Source organism: Ruditapes philippinarum, unplaced genomic scaffold (assembly GCF_026571515.1).
Source record: "Ruditapes philippinarum isolate M1 unplaced genomic scaffold, ASM2657151v2 ctg10640_1_1_1_1, whole genome shotgun sequence".
Taxonomy (NCBI): Eukaryota; Metazoa; Mollusca; class Bivalvia; order Venerida; family Veneridae; genus Ruditapes; species Ruditapes philippinarum.
Genome location: NW_026863314.1, coordinates 55,233 through 76,664, shown reverse-complemented (window position 1 = coordinate 76,664; position 21,432 = coordinate 55,233). Strand labels below are relative to the sequence as shown.

The 21,432-nt window shown below is 32.0% G+C and overlaps 1 long non-coding RNA gene across 1 annotated transcript; it reads right to left on the bottom strand.

Moving 5' to 3' along the window:
• Positions 1–4,810: 4,810 nt before the first annotated feature.
• On the bottom strand, positions 4,811–20,265 carry LOC132721805 (uncharacterized). The gene is made up of 4 exons (XR_009624516.1): positions 20,153–20,265; positions 19,476–19,517; positions 5,807–5,847; positions 4,811–5,381 (listed from the first exon to the last, which is right to left on the bottom strand). It is a non-coding gene; the product is annotated as an uncharacterized LOC132721805 (long non-coding RNA).
• Between the last annotated feature and the right edge of the window lie 1,167 nt (positions 20,266–21,432).

The following is a 21,432-nucleotide window of genomic DNA, read 5'->3' as shown; positions in this document are numbered from 1 at the left end:
ATTGGTATTTTCATGACTCATGGAAAAAAACAAGACTCATGGAAAAGAAAAGCTTTCTTGTATTGATAGAATAATGTATTAGTCTAGAATAAAAATGCATTAAAGGCACATTGGGCCTCAGAATTCCATATTTTTTATATTCTTTAGAAATGTCAAATATGTGTTTATAATGTTTCAATTATGGATTAAGAGCATGTAAGATGTTTACCAAATTCCTGAAGGAAGTAGCCCTGAACGTTCAGGAATATGTTGTTATGGTTGCCAAATCTTAACTAAGAAATAGTGTTTTGACCACCTTACAATATACTAAATCACTATAATTATAACAATTACCACAAGACCAAAAGATGCAAAATATTGTTCGCCTTTATTGCAAATGATTCTAATTTGAAAATTGTAACAGATTACCAACAATAAAAGGATTTTGTAAAATAAAAGTGTTGGCATTTCGGAGGCATAATAGACCTTTAAATTTCATTCCGAGTAATAAAACATGCTAATCTCATGTCATTTTAGAATAAAAACAGTGAAACACTGTGAATATTATTTTTGATCAAATATGAAATGTGATCAACTTGTTACAAAATATCTGACATATGAAACATATTATTCAATGGACTTCACTTTATATAATGTTGAGGAACATACTTGTTTATAACATGGCTTTATGAAGGAACGAAAGTCAGGTTAAAGCAATGCTTTCACTAGTAATCAATAATGTCTGTTTGTCTCCTTGCCAAGGTCGTCTTTTGTACAGGTTAAGTTTCACATTTGTTTATTTCTCTTCTAGTTAAAGTTACCATTTTAAAAATCCAACAAAGCGTAAGATTATGTGGTCACGCAATCGGTTAGGAAACGTTAAAGAAATATCGGTTAAGTGTAAAAAAGAACAGTAATGTTGAAAATATATGTTTTGCAAAGTTAAACTGACACTATTAATTACGTGTATCGGGTCATGCAATATAAACTGCCTGAGGAGTGCACCCACGCATTTTTAGGCATAAACAGTCACTTTAGTAAACAACCGACGTCTGCAAGCTAGTCAGATAACTGCCACTCATTATATGTCTAAAAACTCGGTATATACTCAATAAGCGCTTGTTTCATTTAGTCTGCTTATTTAATTATTACAAATACATCATTCGTAATGACTTTAATTTTTAAAACGTTTTTATCAGTCTAGAATAACATCACATGGACAATTGCTATTACTTCATTATTGAAATGCTTCATTCGGTTTTAACATGTATAAACATTAACTGCTATGCAATATATTGAATGTCTAAAATATGACCAGCACAAACATGGCGATTGATTATCATAATTATTGAAGGAAAATATTTAAAGGCAAAAATTATTTCTTCTGGAGTGATGTTATAGCGAGCTTATCCAAGCTTTACTTTGAAGTAAACAACAATTATAATTATAATAAGTGTATTAAAATTTTTTTAGTTATTTGAATAACTATATAAGGTAAAATATTTTATGATAAATATTTCTTTTTCATTTTATGATAAACTTCAAACAGCGCATATTGGATTAATAGCATATTTGTTATCTTATTTTTAAGTAGATTGAAAACGAATATTTAATAAACATGTGCATTTCGTACGGACAACCAAATACGATATGTTTTAATAAAGTGTTCAAAAACGTTTACTTACAACCATAGAAACCTAATGGATCAAACAAAGAATACAAGACGTATTTATGAAGAAGTATACCAATATATTCATGCACTAATTAAACTAGTTCTTAAAACAACAGATGTTAGTTTGTTTAAAGTTGCAAAATAGTCAAAACAAATTTAGGCACTGACGCATGTCATTATGGATCTGTATTATCGTCGTTGGTGGACAATAAGGGACATGACTTGGGTAATGTCTGTATGATGTGTCTCACTGTTCGATCTATTTACAGTTTGATTTGATTTGTTTACATCCCTAACAATGTTCTTCAAAAAGGTTTGCTAAACTACATGTTCTCCGTAATCAGCAGAGCGACACAGCACTGAATTGATATTGAAAAGGATAGATGTTTTGTCTTGTACAATACTAAAACACAAGCCACATTTTTGTCAATATAAATGTGTGATGACTGAAAATCATCCAGATAAAAATGCATTTATTTTGTTAAGTTTACAAAGCCTTATGTAGCAAATCCTTTTAGCCTTTTAGTGATATGCACATGAAGCTTGCTTACTATTTCTAATATATTTATACATATTTTTCTACATTCAAAGGCACATTTTGGCTCAGAATTGAATAGTAGTTTTTTTACATTTTTAGAAATTGCCATCATGAATTTTGTAATGTTCAAATAATCGTTTTAGAGCATTTTCGTTGCTTGTAGAAATAAGCGCTAATAATGAACTAATATGTCATAAAAGTAACAAAAAGTAAAGAAAGTAGTATTTTGAATTCCATACAAAATACTAAATCACTATAAGTTTACTTATTGCAATAAAAAAACAATGTTTATATAATGACCATAAATAATAATCAATAATACTTTCAACAATTTATTCAAGATTATATCCATTATCAGTCAAGTACAAGTACTTTTTTTTCTATTAATTTATTTCAAACGTCTTGGACCATTTATTCATACCAGATATGGTCAAGATATACAATTTTTTATATAAATATTACACACATGAATATACATTAATAAATAATCTTTGAATAATAAATTATCACAAATTCTAACACTAATTCTATTCAATATAGAACACAGAAAAACCGAAAGTGTGTGAAAATATGCAATAAACTAATAAACATGTTTTAATATGTTTTAAAGAATATTTACTGTATGGTTAGACATCGCAATAGTTTATATCAACATTTATTGTATGCTTAGAAGTATAAAAATAACATTTAAATGACAAACACAAATATGACTCTTTAATTGCGATATAATTTGTGATTCTTTTGCATTATAAACTTATCTTATTTATGAACTCGTTCACAGTATACAGTATATAGAAGTATTGGAAATCTAAGATGGCTGTCTTAATTAATTTTATCCTATTACCATCTATTCTTCAAGTTAACACTTCAGAAGACTAAACTTAACAAAGCCATAAATCAGATTTAAAAAAATGGCTTTATATCTCTCCTATCGGAGAATTAAAGTAAAAATAAAAAAAAGTAAATTGCTGCCATTTTGAATATGATTTTTAAAGGGCAAGTTTAAAAAATACAGTTGCGGAACAAAAAAAAAAATCATCGTACTTGAAATAGGTATGCAAGCACAGCTAGGATGAACATTTTCCAAAATTACTGTTGAGGTCTATATTTAGACATGTGACGTAACCATTTAAAACGCGACGCGCTGGAAATAGGTATGGACAAAAATCAGACACAATTTAGCTTAATGTATGGTACGGCAGCATTTATTTATTGATCAAAATGAGATATCCAAATTTCAAGGGTTACATTTGTCATTTCTCAATGTATAAGGTTCCGTTATAATCTATATATTTATCTAACACTACTACTACGAACAGATGACATATAATTAATGAACTTTAGGACTAAAGATAAAACATAATTTTCAATATAATGATCAAAAACACAAGTGTTACCATATGTTTTTATCGTCATAAAAAATTCAAAGTAAAACGGATGTATATTTATGAAAAGTTGAATGATAAAGTTATCTCAAATGATGTTATATTTGATAGTGAACAATCATGCTAAAGTTTAAAATGAATAATTTTGATTGATACCTTATGAGAAAATGGTCCTTATTAGAAACATTAGGCATGGAAAAAGGGCGTAAAATAATGCTAGGATTGTCTTCCCTTTATGAAAAGGCGTCTTTTTATGACAACAGTAAATAACTTTTGTCGTTGCTGAGAAAATAAACCATAACGAAAAGGTTAACAAACGCTGACGCTGACGAGAGGGTCGTTTTAAAAGCTCCACCTTTTTTGTTTGTCTGAAGAGTGAAGCTAAAAATAAGCAAATATACCATTATTAATTTTTATTAATTAATTTATCACTTTATTCTTTACAAACTAACCATAACTAAATAAAACAAGTGCATACATTGGAAATGTAATGAAAGTTCGTTACAGAAACACGAAGTTTTTTAAGAATAAAAATGAACGAACTCATTTCGGTCATATGAAGATCAACCAAACAACATATATATCATAGATAATTAAAATCAGTACAGTCATTCATCAAACACACAAAAAAAAAACAGTAGTAATAAATTGTATAGATTTCATTTTTATCAACAGCCCACTGGTAAAGGAAAATAATATTCTCTTTAACACGTTTTTTGTTAAAGGGATACACAGGCAAAATAATGACAAAAATACAAAAATGATCTTCTGTACTCAAATCACCCTAGATTGACTTTTCCTAAAGTCCTAGCATGAATTTCTGTATAGATTCTATATATTTTGGGTTTGAAGCTTAAATATATTTATATATGTTGAACGAAATTTGGTCGCCAACAGAATCACCGAATAGTTTAAAAACAAGTCATGTGATTAGAACAAACCCTGGAAGTTACTATAACAGGTATTGCAGATATTGTATGGTAAAACAAGTCTAAGTAATTGATTTGACATGTTGTTTAACGTTTCCAGAGTACACAGTGACAACTATTGTGAAATCACAGCGCTCTAACCTGACCCACGCGGGTCAAGTTAGGAAAACACCATTTTACTCTTTATATGGAGAAAAGTTTTGTTCTTTTGACTGTTAAGTGTATTCATTTTGATGACATTTACATAATAATGAATGAAAAATTAAAATCTAAGAAATTAAAATTTTGCCTGTGTCTCCAAATCAGTCAAATTGCAATGTTTTATATAACTCAACAGGGGCAAGAAAACATTGCTTCCCTCAAAATAAATTCAGTCAGTCTACATCATTCAAAGTAAAAAAAAGTTTAATATATTATTAAATCTTTGAAAACACTTCTGTTTATATTCATGTCTGTATATTCGTAAATAATTAAGTATATTAAATGTTTTGCTTATTTTGATGATGACATCAATGCTTTCAATGACAAATTCACGACGTTAAAAAAAACATTACAATTTTCACCGAATTCCGTTTAAAATATCTATGCACAGCTAAATCTGATTTTACGAATTGGTTTATTTAAATTTACCGTAAAAAACTTTAAAATCTTTATTTGTAGGCTTAGAATTATCCATTCCAATAAATATTATATACAAATATATTTATTTATATAAACACGATATGAAAAATCATCGGATTCAAGCATTCCTTTAATTGCAAAAATACTTTTTGAAGCAATTTTTTAATCAGAGCAGCAATCATTTGGATCTGTGTCGGAAGTTTGTAGTTTCACGAGGCTTTGTTAAAAGTTTTTTTAATTTCTTGATTAATCTTCACCTGAAAACAAACACAACCCGTGATTTAACAATTTCACAATTATAAAGCACGAGTTCTCGTTGAAAAATAAATAAAATGACTTTGAGGGAGCTGAAATGATTGTCCTCTTCGAGATATCATTTATCATATGAATTTTATTTAGTGGAATTCTAAGAGAGGTTTTAATATTCGAACTATTTATCCGAATACTTAAAAACTAGTAGGAGGTAGAAATATTCCGTTCTCATAATTTATAACGTCTAAAGTATTTATGTATTTATTAGGTTTAATCGGCAGAAAAAGGGTCTCTGGATTGTCGGTCTAGTATGGGTACCACTACACAAAAACAGTCTTGACGCGCTTATTTGCATTGTAATTTATGAAGTGTAAAGAAAAATCTACTGAAATATGTTTTTAACACGTATGAACGATAAGACAGCACTTACCATTCATTTTTTTGTATGGTCTTGTTTTGCTTTTTCAATACCTGTAATGAATATCGTCACATATCTTTAGAAGGTTACAACTCAAAAACAGCATTAAAATGGTCAAACATCAACTAATGATAACATACTTATAGTAATTTAATTATTCCAGTACAAAGGAATGACTGTCCAGACAGAAACGGCTTGACAGCGACAAAAAATCATTTTTCTATTTTCAAAAACAACCTATAGGTCTATATAAACCCTATAGGAGACAAAAGCAACCAAAAGCGATGTTTTAACGAAAGTTTGTTATATAATTTGTTTAATTGTTTGTTTGTTTGATTGGGTTTTACGTCAAACAGACACAGTATAGGTCATATGCCGACGTTCCAGCTTAACCTGTGGAGAAAGACCTCAGGTACCCTTCCGTGCAACATTTCTGGCACGAACGGGCACCCGAGTAGAACCAACGACGTTCCATAAGCTAACTCGAAAGCTTTCTCACATGAAATAATCCAAAGTCCCTGTCGGGTTTCGAACCCGCGGCGGTGAGGGGCAAGCGATTCGAAGTCAATGACCTTAACCATCCGGTCACGGACGCCCCCGCTTGTTATATAATAAGTTTGATTATAACATTTCATTCCTAGCTCAATGGCTGGAACCAATTATTTATTTTTTAGTAACAGTGCTAGTGTCTTTGGCTCTAAGAGGCCTTACAGAATATAAATGGTTAACAAGGTCTCTCCGTAACAGGTTTCATTATAACTCTTGTTTTCAACAGGAAACCTATCTAATAATTAGAACTTCTTTAAAACTTAAAAATCTACAGTTGGCTTTAACTCCAAAATTATGCATATTAGAATTATAATTGACAAAATGTATTTTTCCTCAAATCCTTTTTAGTTTTGCCCCAAAGACAAATTAAATGTTAAAATAATGTTGGTTCCACAGTTTTAGGCTTCAACTTGCGCTTTTCTTTAATGAAAATAATACAGGTTGATATTTTTAATACATTTTGAGTTATACCTTTTACTAAAATAAATTTAAAAAACTAAAGGGCAGTAACTCTTTTTTGAGCAAAATTAGTTAGGCTTCTAGACACTGCATTTTGCCTATATCCGATCCAACAATATATAAACATTCAAGGAAGTACAAAATGTATTTAACATTTCTTGAATTATGAACCAATATAAAAATAAAGTATACAAGAGCAATAACTCCAAAAAAATAAAACAAAGAATTATGATTATTTTTTTTAACTTTTTTTCTTTTCACTTTTTCTCTATGAGATCTATCTGTCCGTGAAATTTTCGATCCAATTCTTTATAAGTTATGCCATAGAAAAAATGTTTAGGTGAGGCAAAAATACAAAGAGCAATAGATTAATTATTTTACCCAAAAAAGTTATAGTTCTTGTGCACTGCACATTTTCCTTAATAATATCTATACATTAATGAAGTTTCAAACTTATATCTCTATTTCATCATGAATTATGCCCCGCATTAAACAAATATGAAAAATTTCAAAGGGCAATTACTCCAAAATTTTGAAAAAGCATAGTTATGATTCTATTACACTGCACTTTTCACAAACATGTAACCATATATGAAGATTTTTTAATAAAAATAATATTTTTCATGCTCGATTCAAAATGTGACCAACCAACACTTGACAGATAGACTGAAGGACAGACCACGCCCTGTCTTCTGGAAAATAACTGGAAAGAACACGTTGTTGTTATATGAATTCGCTTCTTTCCCATGTTATTATAACGAATTTCCTAATTGTACACACGTACAATTAAACGTCGTGCGTTTAATCAAGTAAATATTGATAAAATTTAATGCGCTTTAGTCATTTTATAAAAAAAAACTCTCACAAGGAGTATAATGACATTTTATAACGCGCAGACTGTGTTCCATATAAACATACCTATGTTTGCTTAGATATGCATATGCTGTGACCTCTCATTTCCTACGTAAGCATGCTGCTCCATAGTTACAATATAGTTATAAGGAAAAAAATCAGAAGAAAACAAAATATACTCCTTCGGAAGGACTACGTACGGACCCTTATGAACGTTCATTTAGGACGACATACTAGAGAATCTTATCAAATAATGAGATCACTCATAGAAAACCCAATCGTACATGACAGAAACAAATACTGACAAAATTTGTTATCCAAAAACTGCCGACAGAAAGCGGCAGTAGTTTTGGGTTATCATGGTGCTATGCGACATTGGCTGATGTTAAACAATTCATTAGCATTAGTAGGAACCTACCGGCTATGTCTAGGCACAGTAAATTTTAAAGACCAAAATGTTCACAACGGTTCGTAGAATACGAAACGGTATTTCGTTTTTACCCAAATGGTCGGATAATCAAGAAATCCAAGATGGCGTCCAAGATGGCCGCCAAAATTCCGCAAAAACAGTAATTATCATTATTTTGCAATTTGCACCAGATGTGAAGCAGAACACCGGATGTGACTGTAAAAATAGGTCAATCGCAGGGTAAGTGTTCATCTTTTTAAACATTTATATAAAATTCAACCCTTTTTTAAGAAAATCAAAATGTGATTCTTCCATCCTGACTCTCCTCTATATTACCTATTTTTGTTTTGGATTTATATGCAGTCTTCATCGATATATTTTTCCGTCCTGGGTTCTGGTGTGTCAAAAACATGCAATTTGAATGAAGAAAATGTCACTAAACGGACTAAAAAACACAGATTTTACGAAATCTCACTACAGACCGATGCTTAACATTCAGACAAATCCGGATTTAAACATTTATTGAGATTTGGCTGCAAACGAAGGGAATCGCTGCTCAAAATTGCATTTGAGCTCCATATGTGCTGAAAAGATCCAAATGTGCATAATATAAAAAATAGCAACATAATTACGCATCACTTTCATAAAGCAAATGATAAGTTATTCTTTTGTGTATCATTCTGAAATAAAAACTATTATTCGAAACAGACAATTTTCACGAAACGAGCTTGAATAACATAGTATCCATATCGAAAGAGATAAAAGACGTTCTGCATACTAAAGGTTTTGAAAATACGTAGATATGGTGGAAAGGCCTTGCTTATTTTGATTTTTTGGCGTCATATGTACTGCAATCATTCCCTTTTTATGACGTCATGCATTAATTTATTAACTAATTATTCACTCGACTGCACTGTCTGCTTAATTGGAAGAATAATTCTTATGGGACAGTTCTTATGAGGAGGTTAACTTGTATATCACTGCATGGTAACCAGTAAGCAAATATTTGTGCTTGTGAGTGAACATCTATTAAATACAGTTATCGCGTGGTGCAGTGATTTTTCTTTGATACTTTTCAACTGCTATATGCCAGTAGCATGCTCTATTGACAATAACGCACAGTGCACATGGGTCACTGGACTGTGCCAAAATTTAGGCTGAACACACCCCCCCCCCCCCAAAAAAAAAAAAAACAACACAAAAACTAACACTAACAACAACAAAAAACAAACAAACAAAAAAAAAAACCCCGAAATTATTAATTTTTCAGATCGGAGTTAGGTAATTGGTAATGGGTTTGTATAAAGTTTTGTCTGGTGCATGGACGTACTTGTTTATAAACCTTTTTTTCTTTCTTCATGTTATTTTGCGCTAAGAGACACTGCCTCTATGAATCTTTTCATGAGTAGCATTACTTGCAATATTATCCATTTCAAATCCCCGAGAAAATAACAATAATCGTTAATAATCGGCTTATTGATATAAATTTAAAAATCCATCTTTTGGCATGCCATTAAAATGGGGATGAAACGGCGGTTAGCATAATACTGGCGCGTCCCAATTATTTACAGCAATGTTTTTCTGTGTCGTTGGTCATGCAACCAATCAGAAACACCAAACATACTTCTGATTGGCAATTATGGTGTGGGGTTTACAATATCGGTCATTGGCACGTTACATAAAAAGTAACCGAGGTTCCGAGTGGGGAATTTAATTTATGAAGAGAAGCCAATTATAAATTGAAATTTTATGTTTATTAAAATTCTCATTTCTGTTTATCATGCGATAAAACAGTTGTAATATATCGAACTCGACTATTATGTAAAAATATCATAAACCTGGGGTGGCATCTCGGTTTTTCCTTACAGACAATGTTCTCGGCCCATATCCTGTAAAGAAGAACCTTTGATGTCGCACCAGGCCATGATATTTCCACATAACGACTGTCGCTATAACTATAACTTTAGTGAGCTTTAAGTGATAGATATTTTTATGAATGTAAGCATTATTATAGAAACATATTACATGTATATGACACATAGCTTTACAAAGTTCAATACTTTCAGTTTGGTTTGTCCAAGTTACATATCCTTTATTAGTGAATTGTTTATCATACGAGTATTATCCACTCTGCGTCAACATTTTCATGTACTCGGCCCTTTTAGTATTTCTAATGCTAGCATAACCTAGTGAGCCCTGTCACTGTGGTGATCAAACACACTAATGTTACAATTGAACTTTTAGCCAAAGCTACGAAACCTTAATTGTTTCTAGACATTGGCTATTAAATGATTATATGGAAGTGGTCCGTAGTTTTGTAGATGGTTTTCTACATTACTTATGGATCTCTTCAGCACATGTGGTGCTCAAATGCAATTTTGATCAGCGATTACCTTCGTTTGCAGCCAAATCTCAATAAATGTATAAATCAGGATTTGTCTGAAATGTTAAGCATCGGTCTGTAGTGAGATTTCGTAAAATCTGTGTTTTTTGAGTTCGTTTAGTGACATTTTCTTCATTCACATTGCATGTTTTTGACACACCAGAACCCACGACGGAAAAATATATCGATGAAGACTGCATAGAAATCCAAAACAAAAATAGGTAACATAGAGGAGAGTCAGGAGGGTAGAATCACATTTTGATTTTCTTAAAAAAAAAGAATTGAATTTTACATAACTGTTTAAAAAGATGAACACTTAACCTGCGATTGACCTATTTCTACAGTCACATCTGGTGTTATGCTTCTCATCTGGTGCAGCGGAAATTCACATATAATTTTTACCGATGCTCATTTTTTGAGATACATATTGGGTTCTACCCCCGTGAATAGGCCTAGATCTACTGCAGATTACATTGGTTTGCATAAAGAAAATATGATAAACAAGATCGACAAGGGAAGTGGTCCGTAGTTTTGTAGATGGTTTTCTACATTACTTATGGATCTCTTCAGCACATGTGGAGCTCAAATGCAATTTTGAGCAGCGATTCCCTTCGTTTGCAGCCAAATCTCAATAAATGTATAAATCAGGATTTGTCTGAAATGTTAAGCATCGGTCTGTAGTGAGAAGATGATGCTGTAAAAGGTTACATAACATTACCATTAATCCAAGAAGGTATTATTATTAATGTTGTTTTATCATTATCATATGTATATACCGAAATGAATTGAAGGCTATGTTTCAGATTAAGTACAGCCTTGCATGAATATTAAATAAGTGTCATAGTATTCGGATATGCTTAAATTTGCCACTTGAATATGTTTAAAATCAAGATAATGTGTGTCCACACTCAGAGTGTTTATAATTATATAACGTTCTTTCAGAGTATGAGTACTATTACCTAAAAGTTTCATTTTTATGTATTCATACATCATTGCTCCAGTTTAAATGCTTTAAGGTCAGTAAAATGTATGCAAGGGTTCATAAAATACAAAACGAAATTTTGTTTCAAACAAAATTGTCAGATAATCAAAAAAAAAAATACAAGATTGCATCAAGATAGAAAAAACAGGCAAATACATGGATTGTAACTGGTTGTTTATTGCATTTGTTTATAATGGTTTATAATGGTTGCATGCATATTCATCATTATTTGACACATCAAAATTACCACTCTTTCTTTAATATGAATATTACTCAGAATAGTATACAAAAACATTGTTTGTCATTTACATACACGTGCGTACCATTTACATTCATTTAAACGGATGTTAAACATTAATCAACAGATTCATTTGATACAGTATATTTCTAAGATGTTAGACCTGAACATTAGCAACAATATTATATCAAATCACAAAAGAGCCGGGAAGTGAACATAACCTAATACACATTTGACAAAAACACGCAGAGAGATATCCGGTGATTTATTTTTAAATACACAATTACATATCATTTTTTTAAGAATTTGGTTTATAAATTAACATGATTTACATGCACACAGAATTCATCGGCAGATTTATCACGATATTTTATAGTATGTTCAAAAGAAAAGAACTATTCAAAGCATAAGAATAGAGAAAATAAGAGTCCCTAAAGAAAACCCAGGACGGCACAATTGAAAATGTTGCACGCTCGGTTTGATTTAGCCTGTTCATGGACGCATTTTACAATTCTGTGCAAACTACTGTCTACGCCCCCTAGCACTGGCTTAAGCAGAACATAAAAAGATAAAAGTTTGAATTTAGAAACATCCGCAGCTGTGCTTAGTACTATTTAAAATACATCCTTTGAAAAAGTATTTTCATGCAATATTTTATTTTGGTAATTCACGGCTTCATATAGAAATTTGGCAAGTTTTAATTAGATTTACTTTTTATTAGTTGAAAGCAGAAAAGAAAATTTTTGATTAAAGGGCAAGAAATTGGCCTTAAATATCTATAACGTATATTTTTTAATATTTAAAAGTTCTCCATAGACAGGCAAATCTGGTACTCCCAAAATATGTATGCACAATCCGATATCCAGCTGGTCGATTTCTTTCATTTTATAAGAACCACCTAATAATATGGAACAACAGTACAATCAAATAAATGCAATTTAGTTCTGATATCTAAATTGATTCAAATTACTATAAAAGGCCATGATAAGCCCTTAAAGCTTGGTCAGACAAAATCACAACTCTTGCTTCTAAAGTACCAGTATGTGCGAATTTAACACCAAGATAAGTAAAACTATCTACCCGATCAATCTAAACACACCCATATTAAACGGTGTCTCTTTTGGTAATGTGTTTTAATGCTATCAAAACATAGCTGGAGAAGATTAACACAGTTTCTAAAAATATATCTGTTTAAATAATTGTTTTAGAGCATGTAACATGCTTATCACCTGAAGAAATGAAGGTTATGAATACAAAATTATGAGACATAAAAGTAAAAAAAGGTAAATCAGTAGAACTTTTCTAATTGCTAAAAATCCGTTATTTAAGAATGTACTTGTATAACTTCGAGGAATGCTTTGCCACGTAGAACATATTTCTTATCATTTTTGATGCAGTTTAAAAACGAAAAACCTCAGAATGACGTTGCTAGAACTTTAACACAATGTCATTTTGTTGTGTTTTTTTTTTATAAATATTTCCATAAATTCAAATGTGATGGAGCCACCGATATGGTGTTTGTGCAATCAGGAATGTAATGGAGCCAACCCAACCATTCAGTAAGAATATGTATTGTGCAATTATGCCAATTGATGTTCATGGTTAAATTCAAAAAGAATTTTCAAATTGTTTTCGATAGTATCTGCTATATTAGTATATCTGTAAAAAGTATAAGATGTGCCATTTTCAATCACTAATTGGACTTCCAAGAGAAAAAATTAATGTTCTTCTTAATGATTTCCTATGTGAAGAATGCTTTATTTGCAAAAAAGCGTCTTAAATCTAGATCATTAATATTTGATTTGTCTTTGGGAACTTGCTTATTCAATGTGTTTTCTTATATTGGTTTTCGCCGGTGTGGTGCGTCAACCATTTATCCTTTTGTTCAATGTTTACAGTAACTTTTACATCGTGTTGAATTGCTTCGGCAAAGTTTACTTCTTGCTATATGCCACACTTAAACATTTTATGAACATGATGAAAGTAATTTATATTAACTAATGTAACTCTGTCTATTATTGAATATTAATGGCAAATTTTCCACAATATCACCAATGATTGAATGGTTGTGTTGGCTCAATCATATTCGCGAGGGCTCTTTCCCATTGCAGATTTATATTTTATTTTTAGCCTAGCTCTGTGAAATATTATTTGTGCTGAGCCAAAGGGGATGTTCTTTCAATGTTACATGGACGATTAAGTTGGTCAACATTACCTTATTTGAAGAGAAATCACTCAAAACGTGCCTCCTTGTAAAAGAAAGCATGTGAGTTGATATTTGACAAAAACTCTTGCAGCTTCATGTTGGGGTATTTTGTATCGATATTGCATCCAAAATGTTCTGCATGATATAGCAGTTTTCGATTTTTAAAAACAAACAAGCATCTTCTTTTATGTCGGATATTTTTAGAAAATATGTTAATCTTTGTCAGCGTTTATGGCTATCATATAAATAAATCACCAACATGTGAAAGGGCCACCGTTTAGTAGGGATAGGAGTGTAACATATTTTGATTTAACTTGTGCCTGTAAGCTGACTGATAAAGAGTACAATATCGTCTGCAAACAAAATGAAGTACACAGGTAGCATAATAAGGTCATTTTCCTTCAAAGATCTACATTATTAGTGATATCATTTAAAAATAAAATAAACAACAAAGGAGAAATGAATGTTAATCGTCTCGCATTTGGCCTGTGGTGACATCAAACAAATATCGGAAATTGGCATATTTCGATTAGATTACACACATTTTTACTTTTTAAATTACTAAAATTGTTTTAATCATGGAGATCATCTTAAAGCTAATAGCTGAATTAAGTTATTGTTTTCAAAGAGCGTCGCAAATATCTGTATCAAACGCTTTTTCATAATTAATAAATATACACTCGAGTTTAGAAGTGACAAACGGGCTTTTTGTATCATTGAGTGAAGAATAAAGATTGCATACTTAGTAGAGTGACCCTCGTAAAATCCGAACTGAGAGTCCATAAACATAGTGCTATTTTTGCACCATTTGTAAATCCAATTTCATAACAACAATGAAACTTTAAATATATAAATTTTGTAAGTACATTTACGATAGTTGTTCTTCTATAATGAGAGGAAGTGCATGTTTCGCATGAGTAAAATATACCCTTTGCACGAATCATTTGGGCAAACTCCGTATCAAATAAATTTGTTAAAAATAATACACAAATATGATGAATTAAACTCTTATGCATCAATAAAAATACACAAAAATGAAATCTTAAGTTCTTTATTCTCTTAAAGAACATTGTATAATTACATACAATTTGAGAGCGGATGCAAATGTGGCTTTGATTTTAGACATATTTAAGCATATCCGAGTACTATGAAACCTCTTTAAAATATGCTTGTGGAACTGTATTTAAACAAATCCTGCAATATATGTCATTATATACATAAAGTAATGATGAAGTAAAAAAAAAAAATAAATAAAAAAACTAACTTGGATTTATATTTTGTAACCTTTTACAGCATCATCTTTATTTAACCCATTACTTCATATACACGCCTTTTAACGCCTTTTTCACCCCCCCCCCTTTTTGTTGTCTCAAATGGTGAAAAAATGCCTTATTTAGGCCCCTAACACTTGTTTTTGTTTAAAATGAAAAAAATAAAAAAATCTACCAAACAACAATTTTCTTCAAATTTATATGACAGGCCATGTTTAAACATGGAAAAACGCGATTAAGGGCAATTTCAAGTATTTTCATCATATTCTGTTAACCCATTACTTCATATACACGCCTTTTAACGCCTTTTTCACCCCCCCCCCTTTTTGTTGTCTCAAATGGTGAACAAATGCCTTTTTTAGGCCCCTAACACTTGTTTTTGTTTGAGAAATGTTGTTAAAAAAGTGACCCCTTTTTCGGCGCGGCCCCCCAACCAAAAGATACATCAGGGGGTTGCCAGAAGGGGGATGTGCCCCCTTCTGTTTGGGGGGTTTGAAGGGGGCGGAGTCCCCGTCATCGCCAAGAAAACTTTGGTCTTGTGAGAGGCTATAAATGACCCCAGATTGATCATAAGGTAACGTGTAAACAACGCTGAAAAGCATTTGACTCTATCTCAATCCATTGAGAAGTTGCAGCACTTTGAAATCAATTATGATGGATAAAATCAACGCAAAATAGTGATTTTTGGCAATTTTGAGATGTCCCCTCGTTGCCATGGTAACAGAAAATTTATGTCTGAGCATGTTGTTGCAAGGGCAATGGTCCAGTCAACATTTGTGCCAAGTTTGATTAGTGTTGAAGCAGTTTTTATAGTATTATAGCAATTTGAACTTGTAACGGGAGACTTTTCAATGAAAACAGCCATTTTTCACAAAATGCTCATGAAGTAATGGGTTAATGAAAAAAATCAAAAAATCTACCAAACAACAATTTTTCTTTAAATTTATATGACAGGCCATGTTTAAACATGGAAAAACGCGATTTAGGGCAATTTCAAGTATTTTCATCATATTCTGTTAACCCATTACTTCATATACACGCCTTTTAACGCCTTTTTCACCCCTCCCCTTTTTGTTGTCTCAAATGGTGAAAAAATGCCTTATTTAGGCCCCTAACACTTGTTTTTGTCTGAGAAACGTTGTTAAAAAAAGTGACCCCTTTTTCGGCGCGGCCCCCCAACCAAAAGATACATCAGGGGGTTGCCAGAAGGGGGATGTGCCCCTTCTGTTTGGGGGGTTTGAAGGGGGGCGGAGTCCCCGTCATCGCCAAGAAAATTTTGGTCTTGTGAGAGGCTATAAATGACCCCAGATTGATCATAAGGTAACGTGTAACCAACGCTGAAAAGCATTTGACTCTATCTCAATCCATTGAGAAGTTGCAGCACTTTGAAATCAATTATGATGGATAAAATCAACGCAAAATAGTGATTTTTGGCAATTTTGAGATGTCCCCTCGTTGCCATGGTAACAGAAAATTTATGTCTGAGCATGTTGTTGCAAGGGCAATGGTCCAGTCAACATTTGTGCCAAGTTTGATTAGTGTTAAAGCAGTTTTTATAATATTATAGCAATTTGAACTTGTAACGGGAGACTTTTCAATGAAAACAGCCATTTTTCACAAAATGCTCATGAAGTAATGGGTTAATGAAAAAAATAAAAAAATCTACCAAACAACAATTTTTCTTCAAATTTATATGACAGGCCATGTTTAAACATGGAAAAACGCAATTTAGGGCAATTTCAAGTATTTTCATCATATTCTGTTAACCCATTACTTCATATACACACCTTTTAACGCCTTTTTCACCCCCCCCCATTTGTTGTCTCAAATGGTGAAAAAATGCCTTATTTAGGCCCCTAACACTTGTTTTTGTTTGAAAAATGTTGTTAAAAAAAGTGACCACTTTTTCGGCGCGGACCCCAACCAAAAGATACATAGGGGGGTTGCCAGAAGGGGGATGTGCCCCCTTCTGTTTGGGGGGTTTGAAGGGGGGTGGAGTCCCCCTCATCGCCAAGAAAATTTTGGTCTTGTGAGAGGCTATAAATGACCTCAGATTGATCATAAGGTAACGTGTAACCAACGCTGAAAAGCATTTGACTCTATCTCAATTCATTGAGAAGTTGCAGCACTTTGAAATCAATTTTGATTGATAAAATCAACGCAAAATAGTGATTTTTGGCAATTTTGAGATGTCCCCTCGTTGCCATGGTAACAGAAAATTTATGTCTGAGCATGTTGTTGCAAGGGCAATGGTCCAGTCAACATTTGTGCCAAGTTTGATTAGTGTTAAAGCAGTTTTTATAATATTATAGCAATTTGAACTTGTAACGGGAGACTTTTCAATGAAAACAGCCATTTTTCACAAAATGCTCATGAAGTAATGGGTTAATGAAAAAAATAAAAAAATCTACCAAACAACAATTTTTCTTCAAATTTATATGACAGGCCATGTTTAAACATGGAAAAACGCAATTTAGGGCAATTTCAAGTATTTTCATCATATTCTGTTAACCCATTACTTCATATACACGCCTTTTAACGCCTTTTTCACCCCCCCCCCCATTTGTTGTCTCAAATGGTGAAAAAATGCCTTATTTAGGCCCCTAACACTTGTTTTTGTTTGAAAAATGTTGTTAAAAAAAGTGACCACTTTTTCGGCGCGGCCCCCCAACCAAAAGATACATGGGGGGGTTGCCAGAAGGGGGATGTGCCCCCTTCTGTTTGGGGGGTTTGAAGGGGGGTGGAGTCCCCCTCATCGCCAAGAAAATTTTGGTCTTGTGAGAGGCTATAAATGACCCCAGATTGATCATAAGGTAACGTGTAACCAACGCTGAAAAGCATTTGACTCTATCTCAATTCATTGAGAAGTTGCAGCACTTTGAAATCAATTTTGATGGATAAAATCAACGCAAAATAGTGATTTTTGGCAATTTTGAGATGTCCCCTCGTTGCCATGGTAACAGAAAATTTATGTCTGAGCATGTTGTTGCAAGGGCAATGGTCCAGTCAACATTTGTGCCAAGTTTGATTAGTGTTAAAGCAGTTTTTATAATATTATAGCAATTTGAACTTGTAACGGGAGACTTTTCAATGAAAACAGCCATTTTTCACAAAATGCTCATGAAGTAATGGGTTAATGAAAAAAATAAAAAAATCTACCAAACAACAATTTTTCTTCAAATTTATATGACAGGCCATGTTTAAACATGGAAAAACGCGATTTAGGGCAATTTCAAGTATTTTCATCATATTCTGTTAACCCATTACTTCATATACACGCCTTTTAACGCCTTTTTCACCCCCCCCCCTTTTTGTTGTCTCAAATGGTGAAAAAATGCCTTATTTAGGCCCCTAACACTTGTTTTTGTTTGAGAAATGTTGTTAAAAAAAGTGACCACTTTTTCGGCGCGGCCCCCAACCAAAAGATACATCAGGGGGTTGCCAGAAGGGGGATGTGCCCCCTTCTGTTTGGGGGGTTTGAAGGGGGGCGGAGTCCCCCTCATCGCCAAGAAAATTTTGGTCTTGTGAGAGGCTATAAATGACCCCAGATTGATCATAAGGTAACGTGTAACCAACGCTGAAAAGCATTTGACTCTATCTCAATTCATTGAGAAGTTGCAGCACTTTGAAATCAATTTTGATTGATAAAATCAACGCAAAATAGTGATTTTTGGCAATTTTGAGATGTCCCCTCGTTGCCATGGTAACAGAAAATTTATGTCTAAGCATGTTGTTGCAAGGGCAATGGTCCAGTCAACATTTGTGCCAAGTTTGATTAGTGTTGAAGCAGTTGTTATAGTATTATAGCAATTTGAACTTGTAACGGGAGACTTTTCAATGAAAACAGCCATTTTTCACAAAATGCTCATGAAGTAATGGGTTAAACAAAAACCGTCTGCAGTATTATTATTTTCTGTATTTGATTGGGTTTTACGTCACACCGACACAGTATTATTTTAAATTGCAAAGTGTCATTAAAGGAATTGACTTGAATCATTTGATAACTATACTTCTAGTTTTAACCACGGTCAATTAAGAATGTCATTTGAATAGTATTGTAATTGTGATGTTTATATATTTTGTAAAATTGCAAAGATATCTTGAAAGGAAAGATTTAGCATATTTTCTATAACATGTTACCATGGCAACCATGATAACTGATGGAAATTTCAATATATTTTCAAACATCACATGTTTGTATTTATTTCAGTGAAAACAAGTAAGTCTACAACGTGGAAAAAAACAATAAAATGGGAAATCAATCATAAGAAACAGACGCAATTTTGGAGATGCAAAAAAAAAAGTGCAAACTCTTGAAAGAGTTTAACGTACCTTGTTGTATTTTCTTGTATTTATCTGTATTTTTCTGAAGCTCTGGAAAACATATATTGGCAAATTGAATTGAACTTTGACAGTTCTGCATGTATCACACTTCTTTATATTATACAATATCATTATTTTACTTCACCGAGATTTGAGTCAAGTGAAAATGGAATTACTGAAAGCGTAACTATTATGTTGTGAGCATTAAAAAGATATTTCGCTGTTTAGTATCAAGCAAGTTATTGTCATTAAAAACTATTGCATTATATTTGAAAGTCTATACATACGGTTTTAGAATACAGAAAATTGTTCCATAACTTTTAGAAATGAGTTTCTAGCTGTATCAATTGCTTACTAATGTACATTAAATTTTTGATTTCAAACCTTACAGCGCTTAATATTTTGAATGGACATGTCTATATTTTAATATGAACATAATCTTTCATCATTAAAATTTCAATGTCTGCACTAACTGAATAGCGAGCAGTGCAGACCATGATTTTATACAAGTCACTACTGGTTGTATTGTAAAGTAAAGTAAAACTTAGTTTAAAGTTATAAATATGTTTTCATAATATATAACTCAAAACAAAAACCTATATGGACAACATTAAAAAGGATAAAACATAAACAAATACCAACTTAAATTATTACAAGTACGATAAAGAAGGAAGAATGACACTTACTTGAAATTATAACATTGAAAACTTCTTCCTTTTGTGCAAACTCTAAAACGAAGATATAAATATTAAACGTTATTCTTCAATTTATAACATTGTTTTCCTTACAACAAACCTTTTATTGCTGAATACGATCCAGCTAATTGTAAGAAAAAAATGGTAATAGATATTTCGTAGGTTACCATATAACTGGAAATATCATACTGTCATACTTCAGCATTAAACAACACTGATCAATAGAAAATAAAGAAAGCTAGCACATCATATATACATTTACAAAGTAAACATTTACCAGCTATTTCATTTTAATAAAATTATTCGTTGTCTATAGATATTCTACAGTTTCAGATTTAAACAAAACTCTATAATTTAATTTCCAATATTCACTTGTGTTTATAAGCACTTTTTAAAAAGTATTTCTGGTTTTTGTTGCTTTTCTTCAAAATCTAAGTCACCGTGAGTCCCACCACCTAAAAAAGTTTGAATACGATTGATGATGACTGCAAGAAATGATTGGATATCTTTCGGATACAGTAAGGGTCATCACTTAACAGTGTCTTGCTCTGAATCGCGATACACGATGCAACGGTAAATTAATGTTGTGGTGGTATTTCATCTTCAGGTAAAGGAGTTGAAGTCATTTTACTTAAGTTTTATCAATTTCCTGTTTAACATATCAATGTCTTATTCCGTCTTAAGTTTTTTAATTTATTTTCTAAGCCTCTGAATTGCATCAATCAACTCTTAATTACCTGCGTGTCCCCCGTTTGGCGCCGATTTTGTATCGTGCACGGGCTAGCTGTTAATGTCTCAACAAATGAAATGATTGGGACAATAAAACTTTAATGGTCAATAATTTTCTTATGGATTTTTACACAAGTTGAAAAGTAACACATGATTTAAAAATGATTCGTTCAAACTTTTCAATGAAGTTTAATTTGATAGTTTTTCTGAAACAGTAAATTGCCTTTATAGTTGATATATTTATTTGATATAAGACTGAGGTGTTACTTTTCAGGCTATCTTAATATACCGGAAAAAAAACATTTGGATATCGAGTGTTCAATTCTGTAGTACTAAAAATTACACCTCACGCAATGTTCAAGTGATGCAATTGACATACTTCGTAAACAGTCCAAGATTAATCTGAAATATTAATTAATTTCTTCTCAGAATGTTTACACTTGGCAGCTGGGTAGAGACTGACTGACCGCAGCTGTGAGGAACCTAAATGTCTCAAAAGAGACAAATTGTCACAATACTATCGCACTATCGTTATTATACTG